Source organism: Cervus canadensis, chromosome 5, assembly GCF_019320065.1.
Source record: "Cervus canadensis isolate Bull #8, Minnesota chromosome 5, ASM1932006v1, whole genome shotgun sequence".
Lineage (NCBI taxonomy): Eukaryota > Metazoa > Chordata > Mammalia > Artiodactyla > Cervidae > Cervus > Cervus canadensis.
The window spans coordinates 24,460,227-24,470,091 of NC_057390.1; the positions used below are offsets into that span (position 1 = coordinate 24,460,227).

General features: G+C 40.3%; 1 non-coding gene across 1 annotated transcript; it reads left to right on the forward strand.

The window, feature by feature from the left end:
* TRNAI-UAU lies at positions 1-93 on the forward strand. The gene is given in 2 exon segments: positions 1-38; positions 58-93. It is a non-coding gene; the product is annotated as a tRNA-Ile (tRNA).
* The last annotated feature ends 9,772 nt before the right edge of the window (positions 94-9,865 follow it).

The window sequence follows — 9,865 nt, forward strand, 5'->3', positions numbered from 1 at the left end:
GCTCCAGTGGCGCAATCGGTTAGCGCGCGGTACTTATACAGCAGTACATGCAGAGCAATGCCGAGGTTGTGAGTTCGAGCCTCACCTGGAGCATGACCCTTTTGGATACCCGCACGTTCCCCACTTTTACTTCCGTGCTCAAGGAAACGAATCAGTCTCTCTTTAGTCTCCTCAGTTCCCGTCGCTGACTGCTCTGCGAGCATGTCCTGCTCCCCGGCAGGCAGGAAGCCGCTAGTATCCGCTCCTCTAACGCCCTTTCCAAGCTACTTGTTGCCTCCCGCGAACCATCTAGCCGCCCGAACCCAGACGTTTACCTGCTGCTCCCTCTCCCTAGGCATTTCCATTAACGGCACCCACTCCCCGATTCCGGTAAAGGGGATGTGGACCGCGGGAGAGCCGCACCGGTGATGGGGCCCTACCTGGGTCTCGTTATCGAAAATTCCGGCGCCCTCTCTACGGGGCTTGCCCGAGCTTCCGGAGCCGGTTCCCGGCCGCCGCCTCTCACCCAGGAGCGGGTGTGGCGGGGTGCGCGTTGGGTGGCTGGGCGGGAGCCGAGCGACCACTCCCGCGACGCCCAGAGCAGGAGCGGTCGCTGTCCTCCTTTTTAACTACTACTAACTGGTCGTCGCCCCCTCCCTCGGATCTGCAGAGCCCCTAGACGGCGGGCCCTTCTCCCCTCCCCAGGCCTCCAGGCCTCCCTGGGCGGATCTGCGGGGTGTGGGAAAAGTGCCTGGGCGTTTCCCTCCCCATTTGTGCCCCTTCTCCCCGGTGTCAGTCAGGACGGGTGGAATTCGCTGGCAGACGGGAGAACAGACGTTTTCTAGGGATATCCTTTCCTGCCCGCCGCACACCCCATGTTCAGAAGTACCTCCCCAGGACGCAGGAAATCTGCCAGCTGGATTTGGAATGTTCCAGCACGTGAACGCACCCCTGAGGCACTGGGGGCCGCTTTGCCAGGGGATGGGTGGCCGGGGGATGCCCCACATCCCCGGGAGGTGGGGCGAAGTGGGGAACAAGAGTAGCTGGGATGAGAGGCCTCCCGGACGCGTTCTCCCATAAGCGTGGTTTCAGCTGTTTTTATGGGGTGTGCTAGTAAACTCCTGGGATGGAAATACTATCAGGAGTGCTGAGAAGAAAGACCTAGAAAGCTCTGAGAAAGTGGGCGGAAATCTTGTCCTCTCGGCTACTAACCCCAGCCCCCCATTCCGAAAGGGGAGCCCCACACTACCTGGAATGTGAGAAAGTCCACCCACGTCACCTAACCTGGCTGGATCAGACGCTTTCGCTCACCGGCTCGTCCTCTGCAGATGGTGAGGGCTCCCCTTTAGAAATCTAGCCAGCCTGGAAACAAATATCTATCCGCCACCCCGACACAAAAAATTTGCTTATTTTTTAAAAAATAGCTTTATCGAGATATAACTCATATACCCTACCATTCACCTATTTAAAGTTCGCAGTTCAATGGATTTTAGTACTTTCACAGATAGGTGCAACCAGCAATCACCACAGTCAATTTTAAAGTATTTTTATCGACTCAGTAGGAAATCCTGTATCCTTCAGCTATGACCCCACCCCACCCCTAAATAATCGCTAATTTATTTTGTGTCTCTACATTTCCCCTTTTCTGGGCCTTCATATGAATGGAATCATAATGTGTGGTCTTTTGTGACTGGCTTCTTTCAATGTTTTCAAGATTCATCCTGTCCTACCTTGTATCAGTACTTTCTTTTTTTTTAAACCTATGGCTGGATAATATTCCATTGTATGGATTCTTTACAATTTTTAATAGAGAAAAGGCTGGCATTTTAAAAACATTTGCTGAAAAATTTTTAAAAAGGAAATTAATGTTAAAATGTACAAAGCATAAAAACAGTCACACTTGCCAAGTGTGTATTTTTAACTTTCAGAGGTTATCATTGCCAAGAACTGGTCAGATATTTCCAAAAGCTCAGCTGAGCTTTTGGAAATAAGCTTTTGGGCCCACGTGGGCCACATGGACAGAAACAAATGAAAGAAAGATCATTCTGCCCAACCCCTTGTCCACACTGGGAATCCCCTCTACAAAACCCCAGCTCCTGTTTGAAAAATTTTAGCATCAGCATTTCATTTCTTCTCAAGGTGATGCATTCCACTTTCTGTCAACTCTAATGGTTAGAACATTCTTCCTCTTAAATATTGTTTCTGTCCCTACAGGTTATTGCTGGAATGATGGTGGTTTGGGGAACTCTTTTTCTGGTGAGGCGCTGAAGTGGGAAGGTAAGAAGCTAAATTAGTTGTCCTTGCTCTGTTTAAGCTAAAAATCACCGGATAGGTTATTAGTGGATTACAAACAAACAAATAGACCACTGGCAGATTTGTAGGTCAGTGTCTTAATGTGAGGTTGATAGGTCTTTTAAAGGTTGTGAAGAGTGATAAAGATCAAGTCAGAAAATTATGGAAACATGCTATAAAAACCATAAAGTACTACATATACAGGTATAAGGAGGTGGCATTCCTATCACCACAAAACTATTGGATTAGACCTGTATGCAAGGAGGAAGATGGATAAATATGAGTTGGATAAACTCAGAAGGCAGGGTGAAGTTATAGCTGAATAGCTGTAGCTGTCTAGCCAGAGGGAAGCCTGACCCGCACATTGAACTCCACTGAACACAGGTTGACATTAACTTTGTAGATGGCTTTGGACAGGCTAATTAAAATTGTGTGTGATACAAAGAGCTGGAAGGGAGTGCAAATTCAGTAGAATTTGAAGGTAGAATAAGAGACAAATGTTTCTGACAAGTGACAAGATGCAGTTTGATAGAGATAATTGTAAGCCTGTGTTCAGTTCAGAGTTCAGTGTGGTCAGTGCCTGGCCTGACAGCTGTTTGCATATAAAGAATCTGGGCATGTCGGATATGCACAACCTCAGTTGTCCTGGCCCTGTGATTCAACTACTGAGAATGTCATCTAATTATTAATGCATTACTGCATAATGCATTACATGGTGTGGTGTCAGAGATCATAAAACAGCAGTGTGTGGAACAAATCTAGCCTCCAGACAGGTTTTGTTTGGATTTCTAGTGCTGATTTGTAAAGTTGAAAAAATAATAATCATTTGCCTACACATTCGGAGATTTTACTGCAATGCCTAGATTTCAAGTTTTCAATGAAAAATTAGAAGACTTGTTCATCTCGAGCCCTTATTCCCACATGGCAACATTTTCCTCCCCTTTGGATGAACATGTATGTGATCTTCCATTTGTCACGGTCCTACAACTCCCCACTCATCCCCAACACAGAGGTGGGTACCAGCTGCCACTGTTCTACCCATTTCACTTGCTCTGCTGTTTTCTTCACCACTGACTCATTCCTCTCATTTGTAACCGACAGTCATTGAGTATGTGGGTAAAGATAGGGAATACTCATGTTGAACTCAACCTGATGGCTATCACCTGTGTGAACACAACCCATTTAAAATTCAACAAACCAAATCCCCAGTTCTTTATTATGAAAATTTTCAAACATATCCAAAGTAGAAAAAATAGTATATTTAAAAGTAGAGAATATATATATTTAATATATATCCAGCCATCATTATTTTCGAGAATTGTCATTTATCTCATTCTCAGAACATTTTCCCCTACCACAGTCACCAAAATATTTTAAAGGAAATCCCAGCTATGGTTTAATATGACTTGTAAATACCTCAGTATGTATACCCAACAGGTAGCCACTTTTTAAAAGAGCATAACCACAATATCATTTTTACACCAAACAAGGTTAATAATAGTGCCCCTACATCATCTAACACCTTGTCTGTATTCAAATTTCCACACTTAGCTCTGAAAGATATTTTTACCATTGGTTTATTTGAATCAAGAGCCAAGCAAGGTCCACACACTAAATTTGATCAAAATATCTTAAATATCTAAATCTCTCTCTCTCTTTTCATTTATGCTAATTACCCATTCTCTTTTATGATGTTTATTTATTTTACTTTTAATTATTGGCTGTGCAGCATGTGGGATCTTAGTTGCCCCACCAGGGATCGAACCTGTGTCCCCTGTAGTGGAAGCCTGGAGTGGTAACCACTGGGTGGGTCACCAGGGAATTCCCTATTTGTTTGTTGATCTATATAATTTCCCATAGAATTTGGCTAATTGAATAACAAGGCATCATTTCAAAAGTTCTTCAATCCCCCTGACATTTAAATCTAGAAGCTTGGTAATATTAAGATTCAAATAAAAAAAATAGATTATAGGTGGTTCTATATATTATTGTATCACAAGAGGGAAAGTACATAATGGCTGGTTGTTTTGCTTTTACTGATGATTTGGGGTGTGGTCAGCCTGGTCCATGCATTATGAAATGCCACATCAGCCTCTAACCTAATGATTTTTTAGCAGCTGTTGATGCTCTGTCTAGATTTATTATTGTATTAAGGATTACTCAATAATAGTTTCTATTATTCCCTCTGTATTTGTGACTGTGATACCTTAAAAACAACAACAACAACAACAACAACCTTTTTTCCCATCAACTATTTGGTTTTCCTAAAGCACAATTCACAAAGAAAAGGTTAGATAATATTGCTGGACTCTTCCTTTTTCTACTAATATTTAGAATAATGTATTGATGCTCTAACAATTCCCATAGGTGACCAATTAGTTATTTTATTCCACAGCTTTTTAAAAAAGGTATGTTTGACATACAATGAACTGCATTAATGATGTGGGGTGGCTTTTCTAGTGCTTGTTAAATATTCAGATATCTTCTTTGGTGAATTATCCTTTAAAATCTTTTGCCTGTTTTTTATTGAGTTACTCATGTTTTTATTATTGAGTTATAAGACTTTTTGTATATTCTAGATATAATTCCTTTGTTGTGTATATGTTTTGTAAATAATTTCTCTCAGTTGTGGTTTGAGTTTTGTTTTTCTAAATGGTGTCTCTTGAAAAGCAGACTTTTAAATTTTGATAAAGTTCAATTTATCCATTTTTTCAATTATGGATGATACTTTTGGTGTTATAGCTAAGAAATTTTTGATTAACCCAAAGTCACCAAGATGGTATTCTGTGTTTTAGCTCTTACCTTCAGGAGTTCACTTTTGTGTATGATGTGAGTAGAGGTCTAAATTTTTCTTTTCTTGTGTATGGGTATCCAATTCTGGCCAGAGAAGGCAGTGGCACCCCACTTCAGTACTCTTGCCTGGAAAATCCCATGGATGGAGGAACCTGGTAGGCTGCAGTCCATGGGGTCGCTAAGAGTCGAACACGACTGAGTGACTTCACTTTCACTTTTCACTTTTCGTGCATTGGAGAAGGAAATGGCAACCCACTCCAGTATTCTTGCCTGGAGAGTCCCAGGGACGGGGGAGCCTGGTGGGCTGCCGTCTATGGGGTCGCACAGAGTCGGACACGACTGAAGTGACTTAGCAGCAGCAACAGCATCTAATTCTGGCACCATTTGTTGAAAAGCATACCCTTTCCTGATTGAATTGACTTCACAGATTGTCAAGAATGAATTGATCATAATTGTGCTGGTCTTTTGATGGACTTCATTCTATCTTATTGAGCTATATGTCAATGTGGTGTCACGTGTTGGTTACTGTAATCATACAAATATATACATACCATATATAAAGTTATATATATTTATATGACTGTAGTAATCAACACATAACACTATATATACACATACACACATTAGGGTTAGTTTGCCAATTTGTATGAAAATATCCTGGGATTTTTACAAGAAATCTGTTGAGTGAGAATTGCTTCCTTAACAATGTTGAGCCTTCTGATTCCATAAATAAGATGTGTATCTTCACTTATTTAGGGCTTTAATTTCTTTAAACAATGTTTTATAGTTTTCAGTGTTGTAATGTTGTATTATTTCTTCCTTAAATATTTGGCAGAATTCACGAGTAAAGTACTGTGGGCCTGCAGTTTTCTTTGTAGGAAAATTTTTTAAAAACCCTACAAATTCAGGTTTTGTTTTTTTTTTTTTTAAGATAAATATGGGGGCTATGCAGGTTATTTATTTATTCTTAAATGAGTTTTGGCATTTTGTGTCTTTCAGAAAATTTTGTCTATTTCATTAAATTTCTTGAATTTATTGGCATAAAGTTGTTCATAATATTCACTTCTTATCTTTATAGTCTGTAGTGATGTCCTCTCTAACTTCTGATATTGATCATTTGTGGTTTTTTGGTCCTGATCAAACTCAGAAGATGTTTTCCACTTTTATTTATCTTTTCACATACCTAGTTTTTTGTTTCATAGATTTTTTTTCTATTGCTTTCTTGATTTTCATCTGATTCGGGTGCACTTGAAGAGAATGTAGACTGTGCTGCTGTCGGGCAGCATGTTCTGTCGATATTAATTATATCAAATTGGTTATAGAGTTCTGCAAACCTTCTGTGTCTTTGATTTTTCTGCCTACTTGTTCTAGCTATCATTGAGAGAAGGGCATGAAAATAACCAACTGCAATGATAGATTTTTTTGTTTCACCATTTAGTTCCATCTTTTCCTTCTTCATGTTGTTGGAGCTCTGTTACTGGCCTTATAAATGTTTACAACTGTTGTGTACTCTTGATTCTGATACCTGACCCTATATTCTATAACTGACCCTGTTACCATTGTTGATGCTTAATTTGTCCCATGTTTGGCCAGGGTAAGTCCCATTAAGTTGGCTCCTAGGTCTTTTTGACATAATCTTAAATCTGAGATATGATATGTTTCTGGTGTAACAAGATATTTCAAAGTGCATTTTGTACTTATCTTCTCTCAATCCTGGAGTTGGCCATTTCTCCTAAGAGCCTGGTTCTTTTTGGTGGGAAATGTTATTTAGGTGAGCACAATCTGTGTGCTAGAGTTCCTGACTGCTACTCTGTGGTTGTCATATTTTCAAGCCTTTCCAATAGACAGAACTAGGACATGCATATTTTTTTAAAGAGAGAAAAATAGGGACTTCCCTGGCGGTCCAGTGGCTAAAACTCCACACTCCTAATGCAGGGGGCCTGGGTTTGACCCTTGGTCAGGGAACTAGATCCCACTTACCACAACTGAAGATCCTGCATGCCACAACTAAATATCCCACTTGCTGCAGTGAAGATCGAAGATCCTGTGTGAAGATCCAACTGAGACCTGGTGCAGCCTAGATAAATAAATAAATATTAAAAAAAAGAGAAAAATAAAGCTCGAGTTTATAGTGATATTTCCAGAATTTATACACTTTGATTTTATACTTGTATTGCTTCTCTCTTGCTCTAAAAATATTAGTTCTTTACAACTCTTACATAATTATTTATTGCTATATCATACCACATAATAGCTTAAAAGTAATATTATGTATTATTTCTCATAATAAGATTATTGCTTACAGTTTAAGATTCCTTTGTGATTTCTTTTGTCCTTAGTTCATATTCAGAATACAGTATTTGAAGTATTGTGTTTAAAGTAATTTTTCTCTGTGGCTATGCTATCAACTTGATACTCAGTAAATACCTTTTGATTGAGTTTGTTTTACATTTTTAGGAATCTCTTTTTTTAAATTTTTGATTGGAGGATAATTGCTTTACAATATTGTGTTAGTTTCTGCCATACATCAACATGAATCAGCTATAGGTATACATATGTCCTCCCCCTTTTTCTTTTTATTTATCTAAAATATTTACATGCTTCTAAACTCAAAACTATAAAACAAGGTTTATTCCAAGAAGTCTAAACCTTGTCCCCTAATCCTGTTTCCTCTCTGTTTTTTTTGTATAGGTGATAATTTAAAAATTGCTTTCTTGATATATCTTTCCCTTATTTATTATTAAAAAAACATAAGCAAAGACACGTCTGTGTTTGTATTCCACTTCCTCTCCTTCTTTTTCAAAAGCTCTTCTATTCATTGCTGATTCCACAAATAGTATATTCTGATTATTTCAAAGTTGTAAATAGGACTCTTCCTTACTCCTTATCACAGTGCGTAGTATTCTGTTCCTGTGGATGTAGCGTTGTTCATTCAGCTAGTCCTCTACTCATGACATTTGGATGTTTTCAGTCTCCTGGTTTTGTAGATGATGCTGCAATAAAGTTCACAAAGTTTTGAATATTTTGCTATTTTATCTTTGAGATAGATTCTATATGTGGGATTGCTGGTCTGAGGAATGGATATCTATAAAATATAAATCTGTATGATTATATTTAATTTTATGTATAGTAATTTATATTATGTATAAAATGTAATATCATACATATATTTTATATAACATATATAGGAACCTGGTGAGCTAGAGTCCAAAGGGTCACAAAGAGCTGGATATGACTGAGCGACTAAGCATAATATGTATATAAAATTATATATGTAAAGTTATCTTTAAAGAGGCTTTATGATGTGATGGTCCCTGTGCATGAGGCCACTGGAATTCACATCGTAAGAGCAATGGTTGAAGGACCTGGGCCGAGTGATGCTATATGGGGCGTTTTCATGTCCACCAGTTCCAGTTCCAGGGGAGACACAACTTAATGCCTCTCCCCAGTGGTTGTTTAAGGAAGTGGCATTTACTGGAGGCCCTGACATAAGGCATGGCTGGCCAAGGACCTCACCTCAGAGGGGTGCCCTGTAGAGAACCCAGGCTTAGAAGAAGTCCACAAGATTCCACCTTCGGACCCTTGGACTCTGCCCTGCTGCCTTCAGCTTAACCCATCTCCGTTGAGTCTTTTAGTTTTATAATATTCAGTTAATTAAAATCACTTTATTTAGCCAATTATCATTTTATTATCTTCATATTTCCTAATTATTCTTATCTAAAAAAATTTGTTCTATCTTAACTATTTCATTCTTTTAAATACTCTGGCTAATGAGTAGATTTCCTTGTCTAACTTTCATTACACATCCTTCCCTTCGTATCTGGTCTTTGCAGTCATTTCCGCTTAGCCTTCTTTCAACTTTTTATTCTAAATTTATTAATCTTCTGCTTTTTAATGTAAACTGTAAAACTGAATTCTCTTTAAGTGTTTCTGTGTTCCCTGTTGGTTGGCGGGCCCTTTGGGAACAGAACCCCTTGGCAGGTGGGTGGGGTAGGGCTCATCCTGAGGGAAGGCCTGGTGGGGTGAGGGTCTTCCCCCCCTCTGTTGGCTCCCCGCCTTTCCACACAGAGCCCTTGATGACTCCTGACCTTAATGATCCAAGGGACTAGATGTTCCTCTTATTTCCCATAACAGTAAGCCATCAGTGATGACCAGGATTGAGACTCCAGGGAATATGGCTCCCAGAGAAGAGCAGGCTGAAGAGGGATATATGACTTGCTTTCAAATATTCATCAAAGGAGTAGACATATTCAGTTTTTTTTAAAAAAGTCTTTATTATAGTTTATTTTAATATTGCTTCTGTTTCATGTTTTGGTTTTTTGGCTGCAAGACATATAGGATCGTAGTTCCCCGACCAGGAATGGAACAGGGGATAAGAATCCACCTGCCAATGCAGGAAGTGGGTTTGACTTCTGGTCTGAGAAGATCCCACATGCCACGGAGCAACTATGCCCACGCGCCACAACTGCTGAGCCCACGCTCCAGGGCCCGTGAGCCACGACTGCTGAGCCCAGACACCTTAGAGCCTGCACATGGCAGCTTCTGGAGCCCGAGCACCCGGAGCCCGCGCTCTGCAACGCTAGACGGCACCACAGTGAGCAACCCGCGTGCCCCGGGGAAGGGTAGCCCCTGCCCACCACAACCAGGGAAGGCCCGCGCGGAGCCACGAAGGCCCAGTGCAGCCAAAACTAAAAATAAATAAATAATAAAAAAAAGAGAGGTCTGCTGATGTTTGAGTCTCTGATTCTGAAGACTAGCTTCATCAGTTCTCTTTTCGTGGTTTGAAGGTTCAAGCTAAAAA